Genomic DNA, 16,998 nt, shown 5'->3' with positions numbered 1-16,998 from the left:
AAGATTCAGTCTAAAGGGCGTGGTAAATTTCTGCAGTGTGTGTTGCAAATGGTATGCACTGCTGCTACTGAGTATCGGTGGTTGAAGGAGTGGATGTTTGTGGATGTGTCAATCAAGCAGGCTGCTTTGTCTTGGATGATGTATATGATCAGATGAATTAAAAAAAGACACAGGCTACTGAGACAAATTGCATGTTTCAGGAAATTTCTTTAATCACTGGACAGAAAAATCTCCCCTGAATTTTAGAATCTTTGTTCTGGGGTTGGATAAAGGATGGAATTGGGCCAACAGGCCTGAATGTAGATTGGAGCTGGCCACAGATTCAGTTCACTGGGATGTTGTCCTAGTGGTTTTAAGTTATAGGCCCTCATACCTCATCACCTCCAAATTTTATTCATGCCCCTCCATGCCAACCCACCCACCATCCTTTATCCTTACATCCTCCCTACTAGTCACCTAATATTTACCATTGGCAAACAATGTTGAGTTGAAATAACATAAAAATTTAAACATTTATTGCAGTCATTACTGTTTCTGAAAGTCTATTCATAACATTTAAGTCTCCTCCAGCACCTAATCGACATAAAAACAAACTTGTATTCATGATCCCATGGTAAGGTCCTTTATTGACTACTTTCAGTTATCAATCGGACTGAATTTTGGAGCACTGCCTGAGATAACAAATATTGTGCAAAGCAGCCAAGCATTAATAAAGCCTTTTGTGCGGAGGTGACAACAGATTTTATAACTGGTAGAAAAGACCATTTTTAACATCTTAATAACACAGGGTTGTTCCTTTAACTTGATTAAGAGATGTGGATTTAAATAAATTGAGCATTTAACAGGTCTGAGACTTTATCCACCCTGCAATGTGTAGTTGCCACACTCCATTTTCAGGCCCTTTAGACAGTGAAAATGGGGTCCCTTTGAACTCTGTACTAATGACCCTCCTGAATTGGAGTTTGGGAGAGGTCACAGCACAGAAACAGATCAGTAAATAGTTTTAAGTACAGCCTTGCTGTAAATCTACAATACTGAGTAGCGTGAGTTCTTTCTTGGTTATATGTTTTGATTGGGATCTGTCTCTTGATTAAATTTTTAAAATATAAGCTGTAAATATTAAGTTAGCCGAGAGTAGGGTTTTGTAGAGCAATAAGGTGGTGCTATTTTCTGGGTCTGTAGATTGGAAGGAGCAAAATGTGTTTAGTAGAGTGATAGACTCTTCTTGTCAGGTGTGGGAGTTTCGGGAGACTTTAAGGGTCACTGAGGATTACATCTGCAATGAATGTCTTTGGTTGCGAATCCTGTCAGAATGAATGGATTGGTTGGAGTGACAGTTAGAGGCAGTGAGGAATTTACAAGAGCTAGGGGGTGTGATGGATGGCAGTTATATAAAGGGAAAAATGCCATAGATATAGTCAGGGTAGATGGGTTAACTCCAAGAAAGGTAGAAAGGGTAGGTAGGTAGTCTTCTGTAGCCATCCCCATTTCAAACAAGAGTGCTGTTTTGGAAAATGTAGGAGATGATGGACTTTCAGGGGTATGTAGCAGGAGCAGCCAAGTTTCTGGTCACAAGATTGGCTCTAATGTAATGAGGGGTACATCGTGATCCAAACGATTGATTGTGTTAGAGGACTCTCTAATCACGGATTCCTGAAGAAGGGCTCATGCCCGAAACGTCGATTCTCCTGCTCCTTGGATGCTGCCTGACCTGCTGCGCTTTTCCGGCAACACAATTTCAGCTCTGATCTCCAGCATCTGCAGTCCTCACCTTGTCCTCTCTAATCAGGGGCACAGACAGACGTTTCTGCAAGGCGAAAGTGAGGACTGCAGATGCTGGAAGCCAGACTTTAGACGTTTTACCTATACAGTAAATGAACCTGCACATCCACAATGTAATTTATTGTATCCCTTGCTCCCGATGCAGTCACCTCTACATTGGGGAGACTGGACGCCTCCTGGCAGAGCGCTTTAGGGAACATCTCTGGGACACCCACACCAATCAACCCCAGCACCCTGTGGCCCAACATTTCAACTCCCCCTCCCACTCTGCCGAGGACAAGGAGGTCCTGAGCCTCTTCCACCGCCGCTGCCTCACCACCTGATGCCTGGAGGAAGAAGCCTCATCTTCCGTCTCGGAACACATCAACCCCAGGGCATCAATGTGGACTTCACCAGTTTCCTCATTTCCCCTTCCCCCACCTTACCTCAATTCCAACCTTCCAGCTCTGCACTGCCCTCATGACCTGTCCTACCTGCCAATCTCCCTTCCCACCTATCCACTCCACCCTCCCCTCTGACCTATCACCTCCATCCCCACCCTCATTCACCTATTGTACTCTTTGCTACCTTCTCCCCAGCCCTCCCTTCACCCTGGAGGCTTCCTGCCTCTATTCCTGATGAAGGGCTTTTGCCTGAAACATCGATTTTCCTGCTCTTTGGATGCTGCCTGACCCCTGCTGTGCTTTTCCAGCACCACTGTGATCTAAACAGACGTTTCTGCAGCCAGCAGCAAAAATCAGAATGTTGTGTGGCCTCCCTGCTGTCAGGATCAAGAATGTCTCAAAGAGGTTGCAGAATGTTCTCAAAGGGGAAAGGGACCAGCAGTAGGTCATTGTACACATTGGTACCAATTACATTTTGTGGGTTCAAATGCGTTGTGTACCATAATTTTTTCAATTACATTCACGAATAAATGCAGAGACCTCCTGTGGATGTTCCTGATGATTGAGAAGTCCAGGTCCAGGGGACATAGGAAGGGAAAAAGATGAAATTCTGAAGGGAGAATATAGAACGTTAGGCAGGAATTTAAAAAGGAGTTCCTCAAAGGGGTGGTAATATCTGGATTACTTCCGGTGCTATGAGCTGGTGAGGATAGGAATAGGAGGATAGAGCAGATGAATGTGTAGCTGAAGAGTTGGAATATGGGAGAAGGATTCACATTTTTGGATCATTGGAAGCTCTTCTGGGGGTAGAAGTGACCTGCACAAGAAAGATGAATTGGGAGGGGACTAAAATACTGGCAAGGAGATTTGCTCAAACTGCTTATGTGAATTTAAACTAGTCAGGACGTCGGATGGGGGACCCAAAGAGATACTGAGGAAAGAAATCAATCTGAGACTGGTACTGTTGAGAAAAGAAGCAAGTCAAACAGTCAGGGCAGGCAGGGACAAAGCAGAGAACAAGGTAGGACTGATAAATTAAACTGCATTTATTACAATGCAACAGGCCTAACAGAGAAGGCAGATGAACTCAAGGCATGGTTAGGAACATGGCACTGGGATATGATAGCAATGACAGAAATATGGCTCAGAGATGAACAGGACTGGCAGCTTAATGTTCCAGGATACAAATGATACAGGAAGGACAGAAAGGGAGGCAAGAGAGGAGGGGGAGTGGTGTTTATGATAAGGGATAGCATTACAGCTGTACTGAGGGAGGATATTCTGATGGCTTTGTGCGTGGGAAAACATGTCTCACAAACTTGATTGAGTTTTTTGAAGAAGTAAGAAGGAGGATTGATAAAGGCAGAGAGGTGGACATGATCTATATGGACTTCGGTAAGGCGTTCGACAAGGTTCCCCAAGGGAACTGGTTAGCAAGGTTGGATCTCATGAAATACAGGGAAAACTAGCCATTTGGATAGAGAATTGGCTCGATAGAGGATGGTGGTGGAGGGTTGTTTTTCAGACTGGAGGTCTGTGACCAGTGGAGTGTCACAAGGATTGGTGCTGGGTCCTCTACTTTTCATCATTTATGTAAATGATTTGGAGGTATAGTTAATAAGTTGACAGATGACACCAAAGTTGGAGTGTAGTGGATAGCGAAGAAGGTTATCTCAGATTACAATGGGATCTTGATCAGATTGGCCAATGGACTGAGGAGTGGCAGATGGAGTTTAATTTGGATACATGTGAGGTGCTGCAATTTGGGGAACCAATTCTTAGCACTACTTGTACACTTAATGGTAAAGTCCTAGGGAATGTTGCTGAACAAAGAGACCTTGGAGTGCAGGTTCATAGCTCCTTGAAAGTGGAGTCACAGGTAGATAGGATAGTGAAGAAGGCATTTGCTTTGCGTTCCTTTATTGGTCAGAGCATTGAATATAGAGGTTGAGGGATCATGTTGCGGCTGTACAGGACATTGGTTGGGCCATTTTTGGAATATTGCATGCAGTTCTGGTCTCCTTCCTTTCAGAAGGATGTTGTGAAACTTGAAAGGGTTCAGAAAAGATTTACAAGTATGTTGCCAGGATTGGAGGATTTGAGCAATGGGGAGAGGCTGAGTAAGCTAGGGCTGTTTTCCCTGGAGCATTGAAGGCATGGATAGGATTAAATAGACAAAAACTTTTCCCTGGGTTGGGGGAGTCCAGACTAGAGGGCATAGGTTTAGGGTGAGAAGGGAAAGATATGAAAGGGATCTAAGGGATAACCTTTTCCCTCAGAGGGTGGTGCGTGTATGGAATGAGGTGCCAGAGGAAGTGGTAGAGGCTAGTACAATTGCAACATTTAAAAGGCATCTGGATGGGTATATGAATAGGAAGGGTTTAGAGGGATATGGGCCAGGTGCTGACAAATGGGACTAGATTTGGTTGGGATATCTGGTCGGCATGGAAGAGTTGGACTGAAGAGTCTGTTTCTGTGCTGTACATCCCTATGACTGTAAACAGGGCTGGAAACTAAAACAGTAACAGAAATGATAGTCTTGTGGTTAAACACTCATAACCATTGCCTGTGTAACATTGAACATTAAAAGAGTTAATCAGATAACATTCCTACTCCTAACTGCTGTACAGTGACACTTACAGAAGGGTTAAGTGTTGTAGAGCAAAGGCAAACAGGTTCAGATGGATCGGAAAATTTGAAACAAATAAAAAGTGAAAAAGGGTCACTTGACTCAAAACATTAGTTCTGTTTTCTGTCTACAGAAACTGCCAGATCTGCTGAGTGTCTCCAGCAACTTCTGTTTTTGTGTTCATAATTTGAGTACCATAATTGTGCACTGCCTGGGGTCATACATAATGGTTGTTTCGCAAAATGCCCTCTGATTATCAATCAATGCGTGCAGACTTTTAATACATCATAAAAAGAGGACAGATCAGAAAGCACCAAAATAAATCAGTGTCTTTCTTTTTCCACTGTGGTGGGTATAGCTGTTGTGTCTTTACGTCACTAATTCAGTGGCAAAAGGAAAATTAATTAACTGCAACTTATGACATCAGAAGATTTAAAACTGGGGGTATTGGCAAATAAACTTGCCAACTAATGTGCCACAAAAGTTTTCCATCTCCTTTTGAACTTTTAAGTAGTCTGTCAAGTTTTGAAGTGGGACTTAAATCTGGTGGCTTTCAGCTCAGAGACCATAAGATGAATCATGACCCAGCAACAATGAACGGATGTGATAAGTGTATATGTGGAAATGGTTTGTGATTTGGAGAGGAACTTGAAAGTAATGGTGTTACCCTGGAACCTCTAGATGATTGAGGTCACATGTTTAAAAGGTCTCTCTACCTGTTATTAGCCGGAGTTGATGAGGGACCAGTTTCAAATCTTATGATATTCATTGTAATTCTGTCATTTCATCCTCCAACCCTGTTTGATGTTCTTGACTGTTTTCTGACCTGACCTGTTCATTTTTGATGTTTTATCACCTATTGTCACCAGCACCAGATTGAACCTCACCCTCTGTGGGCATACATGCATAATTTCTGCTTCTTCATTTCATCAAAACCCTGAAGACACTCACATTTTCCTATGGACAAATTAATTAGTTCGTCACTTTGTCCACTCTTTCAAAGGACCCTTCACTGGGTCATACGTGTCAAAAGTTGTCATTCTCATTAGCTTATTGAGGGTCTAACTCTCACATCCATGCAGATCATTTGTCCACACCAGGAATTCTATAAATTAGAATGGTAATTAGAATAGTAAAGCAATTCATTGTCACTTGTATTTCTGAAATTACGATGGGATATGTATAAGTTGCCACAATTTGGTGCCAGTTTAATTACAGAAATTAAAAAAAAGATAAAGTTAGGACAAAAGTTCATCTTTTGTTTCCTCCATGGCTCCTGGGTTTTTGGAATGGCTATAGGACGCCGCCACCAAAGCAAGGATTTCCGACCGTACCTATCACACTGCCACTGCCAAAGTCAATACTGAAGCCATAGCAAGGAGGAACAGTTTGGACCCACCAGGTTGCCAATGCTGAAGCCATCACTCAAGCTGTTGTTCAAACCCACCATCGCCACAAGGAATCAGTTGGAACTACCATGCTGCCACCGCTGTAGCCACTGCTGAAACTGCTGCATTGCCACCAGGAAGAATGGACCAGACCCACTGACAATGAAACCTTAGATAAAGCTGTGGCTACAGTGTCCACGAGGAACAAACATCTGGATCCACCATGTTGTTGCCACTGCATTAGGTCCTCACAACTGCCTTCCTCCACCACAGCTGCAGAAAAGAATGCGAACTGAGCAGAGGTGGCTCACTGTGCAGCTGGGATCCCTGGCCAGCCTCATTACTGTGGAAACACAGCGAGATTGCCTGAAGAGGAATGAGGGCAAGATGATATGAAACTGCAGGGCCTATGTTGGATGGCTGCCATACTTCATTTAAATGACAAATTGTAAAATAGGCTTTTGCTAGCCTTGCCATAATTGCAGTGCTGCTAACCAATTTCAATCTCTGACACTTTCAATCTCAGAAAGAGAAATTGATCCATGTTTGCAGTGGCGGTGTGCTGAATTGTTTCATGGTGAGTTGCCTTCGAGAGTGCATCCTGTTGTTATATGTAAACACAAATTTCAGATTATATTTTCTCAGCTCTTCGACCATCGTGATAGTTCTCACTTGTTCTTCGTCATTAGGGTAACATAACATAAATGATGTTCCAAATGTTGTGATCACCAAACTTGACTCCATCTTGCTACTGGAAAGTGGAGTTGACTTCTCTCATGAAAAGTAATGATGAAAGCAAACATTTTTGCCTCACTCATTTGCCAAAGTGAGCTTGCTCTTCTTGTTTCCAAGTGCATGTACCAAAGTTTTTCTCTGTTCATAAAGTAGACATGGTATGGACTGAGGTTAAACCAAGATTAGTGACCCTCATTCAAGCAATATATGTCAGCTGTGGAAGATGATATTGGGAGGTACACATTGTCTTGTCAACTGCAATCAATGCTGTCCCCAAACATCAGAGATTGCAATGGAAAATTTTCAATGCAAAAATTAAAAGTGAGATGCAACATATGTGCTACGGAAATTTAACTTGGGTGAACAAAGTTTGATTCATGGACAGAAAACTTATTGATGTGAATTTATGCTTTTGGTATCATGGGGAGAAAAGGTTACATGTGGACATTGCCCAAAGGACAGTACAGAAACACATTTGATTATATTTTGAAGAAGACATAGGTCACAGGACAGAAGGTATACATTCCAAAATCCTGGCTGGCACAGATAATGGGTCTGACTGTCAGCTTATATGGGTCACAGATAAGGCTAGGTGGTGGAGGTGGGATAATGCATAGAGAAACTCTCCCAGATGGCAGGAACATTGCTTCCATAAAAACTCCAATATATTTGAACAAGCTATGCAATAGGAGATTTTTATTTTGTTATTTATTTACAGGATTTGTGTGTTGCATACAAGGAGAAAGTGAGGTCTGCAGATGCTGGAGATCAGAGCTGAAAATGTGTTACTGAAAAAGCGCAGCAGGTCAGGCAGCATCCAGGGAACAGGAGATTCGATGTTCCGGGCATAAGCCCTTCTTCAGGAATGAGCACACAATGTTGCATACAAGGCCAGCATTTATTGCCCGTCCCTGAATGCACTTGAGACATTTGGAGTTCTAACATGAACTGCTATCTTGAGGAATAGGTGCATTCTGTTAGGGTTGGATTTCCAGTATGTGCTGCCTTTGGCCCTCAAGCTTGTTCAGGTCATGATTTGCAAGGTGTTGTCGAAGGTTTTGTGCATTGTGTGTTGATGCTGCAGAGATTGAATGTTTAAGACCACACATGCTCAGATGATAGCTGCATGGAACTAAGATGGTGTTGCCATATAACCACACTGCAGGGCAGAGTCCAGTTTCTAAGTGTTAGGTCTTGGGCGGATTGTAAATCCCACGGTTAATCCATCACCATCCATAGTAAAATCAGACAGACTAATTTCACTCATTATAGGTTGGATAGAAATCTTTGAATCTACTGGACTAGATAATGAGTGTTACTGACTTGTGCAGTCCCTGTGATGAAACCCTGCATCCATCAAAGTCTGATACACAGAAATGGAGAGCACTGCCTCCTGAGCTGAAGCTGAAACTGGCTTCAAATTATAAAAAAGTCAGTTTGGACAATTATTCTTTTGGAAATGGGAAGAACAACTTCAATCCATGGAAGGAATGGGTTTGAGTGGACCAAAAATGCCTCAGACCCCATTCATATTTGTCAGTGCTGTGCAAAAGACGTAAGCAGAGATTCTTCCTACAAACATGTCAAGGCATTTCTGAGGAGTTCATTTTTGCTGACATCACTGGCACCATCCACGCAGGCCATGGTCATCTTTGCTGGCCACCCTTATGTTTTCATCACTCTCTTGGTTTTGACATGCCTGCATGCTCCTCACATGTCCTCATGTATACTTCATTGAACCAGAGTTGATCCACTGGCTATGTGGTGATTTGCCAGGCCATAAGATTAGAGATTGTGATTGATTAAAATTCTGCTGATGGCCCACAGCATATCATGGATTCTCAGATGAGATTCATTTGAAAAACATAGAACATAGAAAAATACAGCGCTGTACAGCCCCTTCAGCCCTCGATGTTGCGCCGATCCAAGCCCACCTAACCTACACTGGCCCACTATCCTCCATATGCCTATCCAATGCCCGTTTAAATGCCCATAAAGAGGGAGAGTCCACCACTGTTACTGGCAGGGCATTCCATGAACTCACGACTCGCTGAGTAAAAAATCTACCCCTAACATCAGTCCTGTACCTACCACCCCTTAATTTAAAGCTATGCCCCCTCATAATAGCTAACTCCATACGTGGAAAAAGGTTCTCATGGTCAACCCTATCTAAACCCCTAATCATCTTGTACACCTCTATCAAGTCACCTCTAAACCTTCTTTTCTCCAGTGAAAACAGCCCCAAGTGCCTCAGCCTTTCCTCATACAATCTTCCTACCATACCAGACAACATCCTGGTAAACCTCCTCTGTACCCATTTCAGTGCCTCCACATCCTTCCGATAATATGGCGACCAAAACTTCACACAATACTCCAGATGCGGCCCCACCAGAGTCTTATACAACTGCAACATGACCTCAGGATTCCCGAACTCAATTCCTCTACCAATAAAAGCTAGTACGCCATATGCCTTCTTCACAGCACTATTTACCTGCGTGGCAACTTTCAGTGATCTGTGTACATGGACATCAAGATCCCTCTGCTCATCCACACTACCAAGTATCCGACCATTAGCCCAGTACTCCATCTTCTTGTTACTCTTACCAAAGTGAATCACTTCACACTTAGCTACATTGAACTCCATTTGCCACCTTTCTGCCCAGCTCTGCAGTTTATCTGTATCCCGCTGTAACGTGCCATATCCTTCCTCACTGTCAACAGCTCCACCGACTTTTGTATCATCCGCAAACTTGCTCACCCAACCTTCTAGCCCCTCCTCCAGGTCATTTATAAAAATGACAAACAGCAATGGTCCCAAAACAGATCCTTGCGGAACACCGCTGGTAACTGCACTCCAAGATGAACCTTTACCATCAACTACTACCCTCTGTCTTCTTCCAGCCAGCCAATTCCTAATCCAAACCTCCAACTCACCCTCAATGCCATGCCTCCGTATTTTTTGCAGTAGCTACCATGAGGAACCTTATCAAATGCCTTACTAAAATCCATATACACCACATCTACCGCTTTACCCTCGTCCACCTCCTTAGTCACCTTCTCAAAGAATTCAATAAGGTTTGTGACGCACGAGCTGCCCTTCACAAAACCATGCTGACTATCCTTGATCACATTATTCCTATCCAGATGTTCATAAATCCTATCCCTCACAATTCTCTCTAAGACTTTGCCCATAACAGAGGTAAGACTCATCGGCCTATAGTTACTAGGGTTATCCCTACTCCCCTTCTTGAACAAGGGAACCACATTTGCTATCCTCCAGTCTTCTGGCACTATTCCTGTAGACAACGAGGACATAAAAATCAAGGCCAATGGCTCTGCAATCTCCTCCCTTGCTTCCCAGAGAATCCTAGGATAAATGCCATCAGGCCCAGGAGACTTATCTATTTTCACCCTTTCCAGAATTTCCAACACCTCTTCCCTACATACCTCAAAGCCATTCATTCTAATTAATTGTGACTCGATATTCACATTGGCAACAATGTCCTGTTCCTGAGTGAATACTGACAAAAAGTATTCATTCAGCGCCTCTCCAATCTCTTCAGCCTCCACGCACAACTTCCCACTTCTATCCTTGACTGGACCTATTCCTACATAGTCATTCTTTTATTCTTGACATACCTATAGAAAGCCTTTGGGTTTTCCCTAATCCTACCAACCAAGGACTTTTCATGTCCCCTCCTTGCTGCTCTTAGCTCTCTCTTTAGATCCTTTCTGGCTACCTTATAACTCTCAATCGCCCCAATTGAACCTTCGCACCTCATCTTTACATAGGCCGCCCTGTTCCCTTTAACAAGGGATTCAAATTGCTTATTAAACCACGGCTCCCTCACACGACCCTTTCCTCCCTGCCTGACAGGTACATACTTATCAAGGACACTCAATAGTTGCTCCTTGAACAAGCTCCACATATTGATTGCACCCTCCCCTTGAAGCCTACTTTTCCAAGCCACGCATCCTAATTCATGCCTCACCGCATCATAATTTCCCTGTCCCCAGCTATAACTCTTGCCCTGCAGTGCACACTCATCCCTCTCCATCACTAGAGTAAAAGTCACTGAATTGTGGTCACTGTCCCCAAAGTGCTCACCTACCTCCAATTCTAACACCTACCTCCAATTCATTATTCATTATGGTGACAGTTCCCACATTAAGTCTAGGAGCTGAAGGAGGCCATTCAGCACATCAAGTTTGTTCCGCCCTTTATTGAGATCATGGCTGATCTAGTAATCATTAACTCCACTTTCCTGCTTTTACCCCAGAACTCTTGATTCCCATACTGATTAAAATCTGTCTCTCTCAGCCTTGACTACTTAATAACCCAGCCTCAATAGCCCTTTGTGGTAAAGGATTCCACAGATTCATTTCCCTCTGAGGAAAGAAATTTATCTTTATTTCAAATGTGGGACCCCCTTATTCTGAGATTACACCCTCTGGACCTAGACTGTTCCCACAAGGGGAAGTAATCTTTCCAAATATTGTCTGTCAAGTCCTCCCAAGAATCCTGTATGTTTCAGTAAAGTGGTCTCTCATTCTTCTTTATTCCAGTGAGTACAAGGCCAATCAACTCAACCTCTCATAGAACAGTTCTGCCATATATGATTTCAATCTTGTGAACATTCTCTGGACTGCCACCAACGCCAGTATATCTTTCCTTAGATAAGATGTTCAGAACTGTTCACAGTATTCCACCTGTGATCTGACAGATGCCTTGTGTAGTGAAAGCAAACTTAGAGTCATAGAGATGTACAGCGTGGAAACAGACCCTTTGGTCCAACCTGTCCATGCCGACCAGATATCCCAAACCAATCTAGTCCCGTCTACCAGCACCCGGCTAATACCCCTCCAAACCCTTCCTATTCATATACCCATCCAAATGCCTCTTAAATGTCGCAATTGTACCAGCCTCCACCACATCCTTTGGCAGCTCATTCCATACACATACCACACTCTGCGTGAAACAGTTGCCCCTTAGGTCTCTTTTATATCTTTCCCCTCTCACCCTAAACCTATTCCCTCTAGTTCTGGACTCCATAACCCCAGGGAAACGACTTTGTCTATTATCCTATCCATGCCCCTCATAATTTTGTAAACCTCTATAAGATCAACCCTCAGCCTCCGACGCTCCAGGGAACACAGCCCCAGCCTCTTCAGCCTCTCCCTGTAGCTCAGAACTTCCAACCCTAGCAACATCCTTGTAAATCTTTTCTGAACCCTTTCACGTTTCACAACATCTTTCAGATAGGAAGGAGACCAGAATTGCACACAATATTCCAACAGTGGCCTAACCAATGTCCGGTACAGCCGCAACATGACCTCCCAACTCCTGTACTCAGTACTCTGACCAATAAAGGAAAGCATACCAAACGCCTTCTTCACTATCCTATCTACCTGCGACTCCACTTTCAAGGAGCTATGAACCTGCACTCCAAGGTCTCTTTGTTCAGCAACACTCCCTAGGACTTTACCATTAAATGTATAAGTCCTGCTGGGATTTGCTTCCCCAAAATGCATCACCTTGCATTTATCTGAATTAAATTCCATCTGCCACTTCTCAGCCCATTGGCCCATCTGGTCCAGATCCTGTTGTAATCTGAGGTAACCCTCTTCACTGCCCACTACACCTCCAATTTTGGTGTCATCTGCAAACTTACTAACCGTACCTGTTATGCTTGCATCCAAATCATTTATGTAAATGACAAAAAGTAGAGGCCCCAGCACCGATCCTTGTGGCACTCCACTGGTCACAGGCCTCCAGTCTGAAAAACCACCCTCTATCGAGCCAATTCCCTATTCAAATGGCTAGTTCTCTCTCTATTTCATGAGATCTAACCTTGCTAACCAGTCTCTCATGGGGAACCTTGTCGAACGCCTTACTGAAGTCCATATAGATCACATCTATTGCCCTGCCCACATCAATCTTCTTTGTTACTTCAAAAAACTCAATCAAGTTTATGAGACATGATTTCCCACGCACAAAGCCATGTTGACTATCCCGAATCATTCCTTGCCTTTCCAAATACATGTACATCCTGCCCCTCAGGATTCCCTCCAACAACTTGCCCACTACTGAGGTCAGGCTCACTGATCTATAGTTCCCTGACTTATCTTTACCGCTCTTCTTAAACTTCTTTCCAATTTGTACTCTTACTCATTAAATTGTGACTTCTGCTAGATGTAAAAATGTCTCAATCAAAAATGGCACCTCCAGTACTTTATCACTCCAACAGAAATGCACAAGGGTATCAGTCCAAAAAAAATGTCTTTGTCTCATGAAAAATTTTATGGCTACTAAGAGCAAGGTTCTGACTTCAAGTTTTCTAAGACATTGATGAATTGCACATTCTCAGCACATGGCCATCATCCATGAAAAATCACTGACAGGGGGCGTGTGATTTCAGATAGGTGCTCTTAAAGCAGACTGTGAAATGTAACATCATTTCAGAATAAAATGCGTGTTTCTGTACACAACATACTTGAATTTTGAGAACTGCTGAAACAGAATTGGTAAAATTTGATCAAAACATAGAAAATGTATCCTCACTGTCAGAAGTCACACAACACCTGGTTATAGTCCAGCAGGTTTATTTGAAATCACAGACTTTCGGAGTGCTATTCCTTCATCAGGTGAATTTGTGGGCGGCACGGTGGCACAGTGGTTAGCACTGCTGCCTCACAGCGCCTGAGACCCGGGTTCAATTCCTGACTCAGGCGACTGACTGTGTGGAGTTTGCACGTTCTCCCCGTGTTCTGCGTGGGTTTCCTCTGGGTGCTCCGGTTTCCTCCCACAGTCCAAAGATGTGCTGGTCAGGTGAATTGGCCATGCTAAATTGCCCGCAGTGTTAGGTAAGGGGTAAATGTAGGGGTATGGGTGGGTTGCGCTTCGGCGGGTCGGTGTGGACTTGTTGGGCCGAAGGGCCTGTTTCCACACTGTAAGTAATCTAATCTAAGTGAAGCACACGGGCACAGAATTTATGGGCAGAGGGATCAAAAGATCATACAAATAGTGTGAGTGGAATGTCAGCAGGCTGAATAGTTGATCTCTGCAGGTGATCAAAAGTGTCAGACAGTGTGAATAAAGTGTCAACAACTGAACAGCAAGTGAAGAGATGGCCCATAATCTGATTAATTGAGATAGATAATTTCAAAAAATTAACCATAAAGTGGTGCTGAAGACAAACCAAATAACTGGAATACCATGATAGGTTTAAGAGTCACGTGCTGAGGGTCTTCATTGCCACAGCGACAATCCCATGGTTAGTTCTGATTATGACAAGTGCATCTACAACAGACAAGTTGGTGAGGGTGAGGTCAAATATATTTTTCACTCTTGTTGGCTTCCCTTCATATCCGATATAGGCCCAATTCAGCAGTTGTGTCCTTAAGGACAATCCTGGCTCCCATCAGCGTTGGTACTAACAAGCTAATCTTAGTGGTAAACCTTGAAGCCTCCCACACAAACTAAATTCCATGCCTCTGCCAACTTTATTACATCCTCCAAATAGTGTTAGGAGAATTAATTTATCAGCTAAGAGAGGGCATGCTGGTGGTAATCAGGATGTTTCCTCCCCATGTTTTACCTGAGATTCGGCCAGGTATGATTGAAAGTTTGAGTGTACTGTTTTGAATGTTCCTGCAGTTTGTCTGTGCATAGTACATACTGTGGTGGATGAGCCAACTGATCAAGCAGGATGCTGTTTCTTGAATGTTGTTGAATTTCTTACAGCTTTAACTTTCCATGCATTAGAAAGTACTCCTTCACATTACTGACTTGTGGCTAGAGTTTAGATTAGAGTGGTGCTGGAAAAGCACAGCGGGTCAGGCAGCATCTGAGGAGCAGGAAAATTGACGTTTTGGGCAAAAGCCCTTCATCAGGAGGGAGGCAGGGAGCCTCCAGGGTGGAGAGATAAATGGGGGGGGGGGGGGGGGGTGCTGGGAGGAAGGTAGCAAAGTGTACAGTAGGTGAACAGGGGTGGGGATGGGGGTGAAAGGTCAGAGGGGATGGTGGGGGAAGGTAGCAAAGAGTACAATGAGTGGATGGAAGTGGGGATGAAGGTGATAGCTCAGAGGGGAGGGTGGAGTGGATAGATGGAAAGGGAGATAGGCAGGTAGGACAGGGTCATGGGGATGGTGCTGAGCTGGAAGGTTGGAACTGAGGTAAGGTGGGGGGAGGGGAAAGGAGGAAACTGGTGAAGTCCTCTGACTTGTGGCTAGACCTTGGGAGAGGTAATAGGGTCTTAGGAAGTGAACCACATTACACAGAATACTTAGTCTCTGCCCGACTCTATTTATTACGCTTTTCATGAGGCTGGTCAATTAATGGCTCTCTTAAATAGATGCCTGATACTAGGCGTGTCGATGGTGAGCGATATGACAATGGTATTGCTACTTAATGTCATGAAAAAATATTTAGGCAATCTTGTTAGAAGTGGTCTTTTCCTTACATATTTGTAGCGCAAAGGCAAAGTCAAAGGAGATTGATTAACTCAGTTGGTTGGACAGCTAGCTTACATTACAGTGTGTTGTCAGCAGAGTGGATTCAATCTCTGCACAAGCTGAGTATCATGAAGGACTTTCCTTCTCAATCTCTCCTCTTGCCTGGTGTGGCGACTCTCAGGTTAAAAAAACACCGGTCTTCACTTTATGGTGAAAGAAACCCTACGGTCCTCTGGGACTGTTAAGATTTTAGTTTTACTTGTGGCACAAATGATATTTGCAACTTATAAGCCAGCCTAAATGTTGACCTAACCCCAGATCTTGCTGTATGTGAGCATGGATATTTTCATTATCTGAGAAATTGCTAGCGCTGAATATTGTGCATTCAACGGTGAGCAGCCTAATCTTGATTCTGAATGTGCTAGAAATACTTCGAAAAAAGAGCATGGGAACAGTATTAATTATATTAAAGACCTGGCACAGTCATAATGGGCTGAATGGTTTGTATATTATATGATTCTATTAGATGATATTAACAAGGATCTTCAAAGAGTCTAATAGCTTTAAATGTTCTCATTGAAGTTTAATGTGGATATATTAACTACTTAGTTTTTAATAATTAAACGAGATTACTAGGAAAGGAAATTGCAGTTTGAAAGGTAATACAGGTATTGTAAGAGCTAATGTAAGCCCCAAGTATAAGATCTGGTTGATTATCATGTTGATGTGTGACGTCTTTGTATAGAGTATTGGTCAGGTCTGTGGTGTATGTTTCCTCCATGTACCTCATGCTGACTTAAATTCTAGGAACTCGTGCATGCGCCACTTCTACCAGGAAGGCAATGCAAGCTTAATTTCTCAGGGGGACTTTGTTAGCAATGTGTCTTACTAGGAACTTGCATTTGTGATAAACACAGCAGTTCTACTTTATCATTTTTTGTGATCAGTGAGTAAGAAAATGCATGAAATCTTCCCCCCACATGACACTTACTTGTCACTAATTAGGATAGTTCATTATTAAACATAGTCTGTAACCAAGAGGCACACCATGCTGGAAAACAAATGCAATAACTTCACAGCTTTGGTGACTTTAGTCATGCAATAAATTTAACAATAGCCTTCAAAATTATCAAAGGCTTCGTAGAGGAAAAATGAAAAATAAAATTTGCATATATATAGCACATTTTATGACCTCAGAGCATCCCAAAATGCATAACTGCTAATTAAGTACATTTTAGTTGAAGTGTAATAATGGTGGAGCAGGCTCAAGACACTGAATTAACTACTCCTACTCCTAATTCTCATTGAAAAAGAAGTGTTTGTATGTCTAATGGGGAAAGAATGGGAAGTAGAGTTAATTGGATAGTTCTTTCAAAGAATTGGTAGAGACTGAAATGGCCTTCTTTTCTGTGTTATTTTATGAAACAAAACACATACAGCATTGAATGTGCATGGAAAATTGAGCAGGAAAAGTCAAAAGTAATTGAATTTCAATATATGTTTAAAATCAGTCTGAGAGAATAACTAAATCTGAAAACATTCACACAGTCATCATGTTGCAAATCAATTGAGGAGAAAGTTTAGAGAAACAGTTTGGCAACTATTCAAGACAGTCATTTTTACTTCA

General features: G+C 43.0%; 1 protein-coding gene across 3 annotated transcripts in view; it reads left to right on the top strand.

The window, feature by feature from the left end:
- hemk1 (HemK methyltransferase family member 1) overlaps window positions 1-16,998 on the top strand; it is a 134,361-nt gene that overhangs the window by 27,096 nt on the left and 90,267 nt on the right. The gene's annotated exons all lie outside the window — the stretch shown is intronic.

This window comes from Hemiscyllium ocellatum, chromosome 14 (genome assembly GCF_020745735.1).
Source record: "Hemiscyllium ocellatum isolate sHemOce1 chromosome 14, sHemOce1.pat.X.cur, whole genome shotgun sequence".
NCBI classification, from domain to species: Eukaryota; Metazoa; Chordata; class Chondrichthyes; order Orectolobiformes; family Hemiscylliidae; genus Hemiscyllium; species Hemiscyllium ocellatum.
Note: the sequence above shows the minus strand (reverse complement) of the source record. Positions and strands in the feature narration are given on the sequence as shown.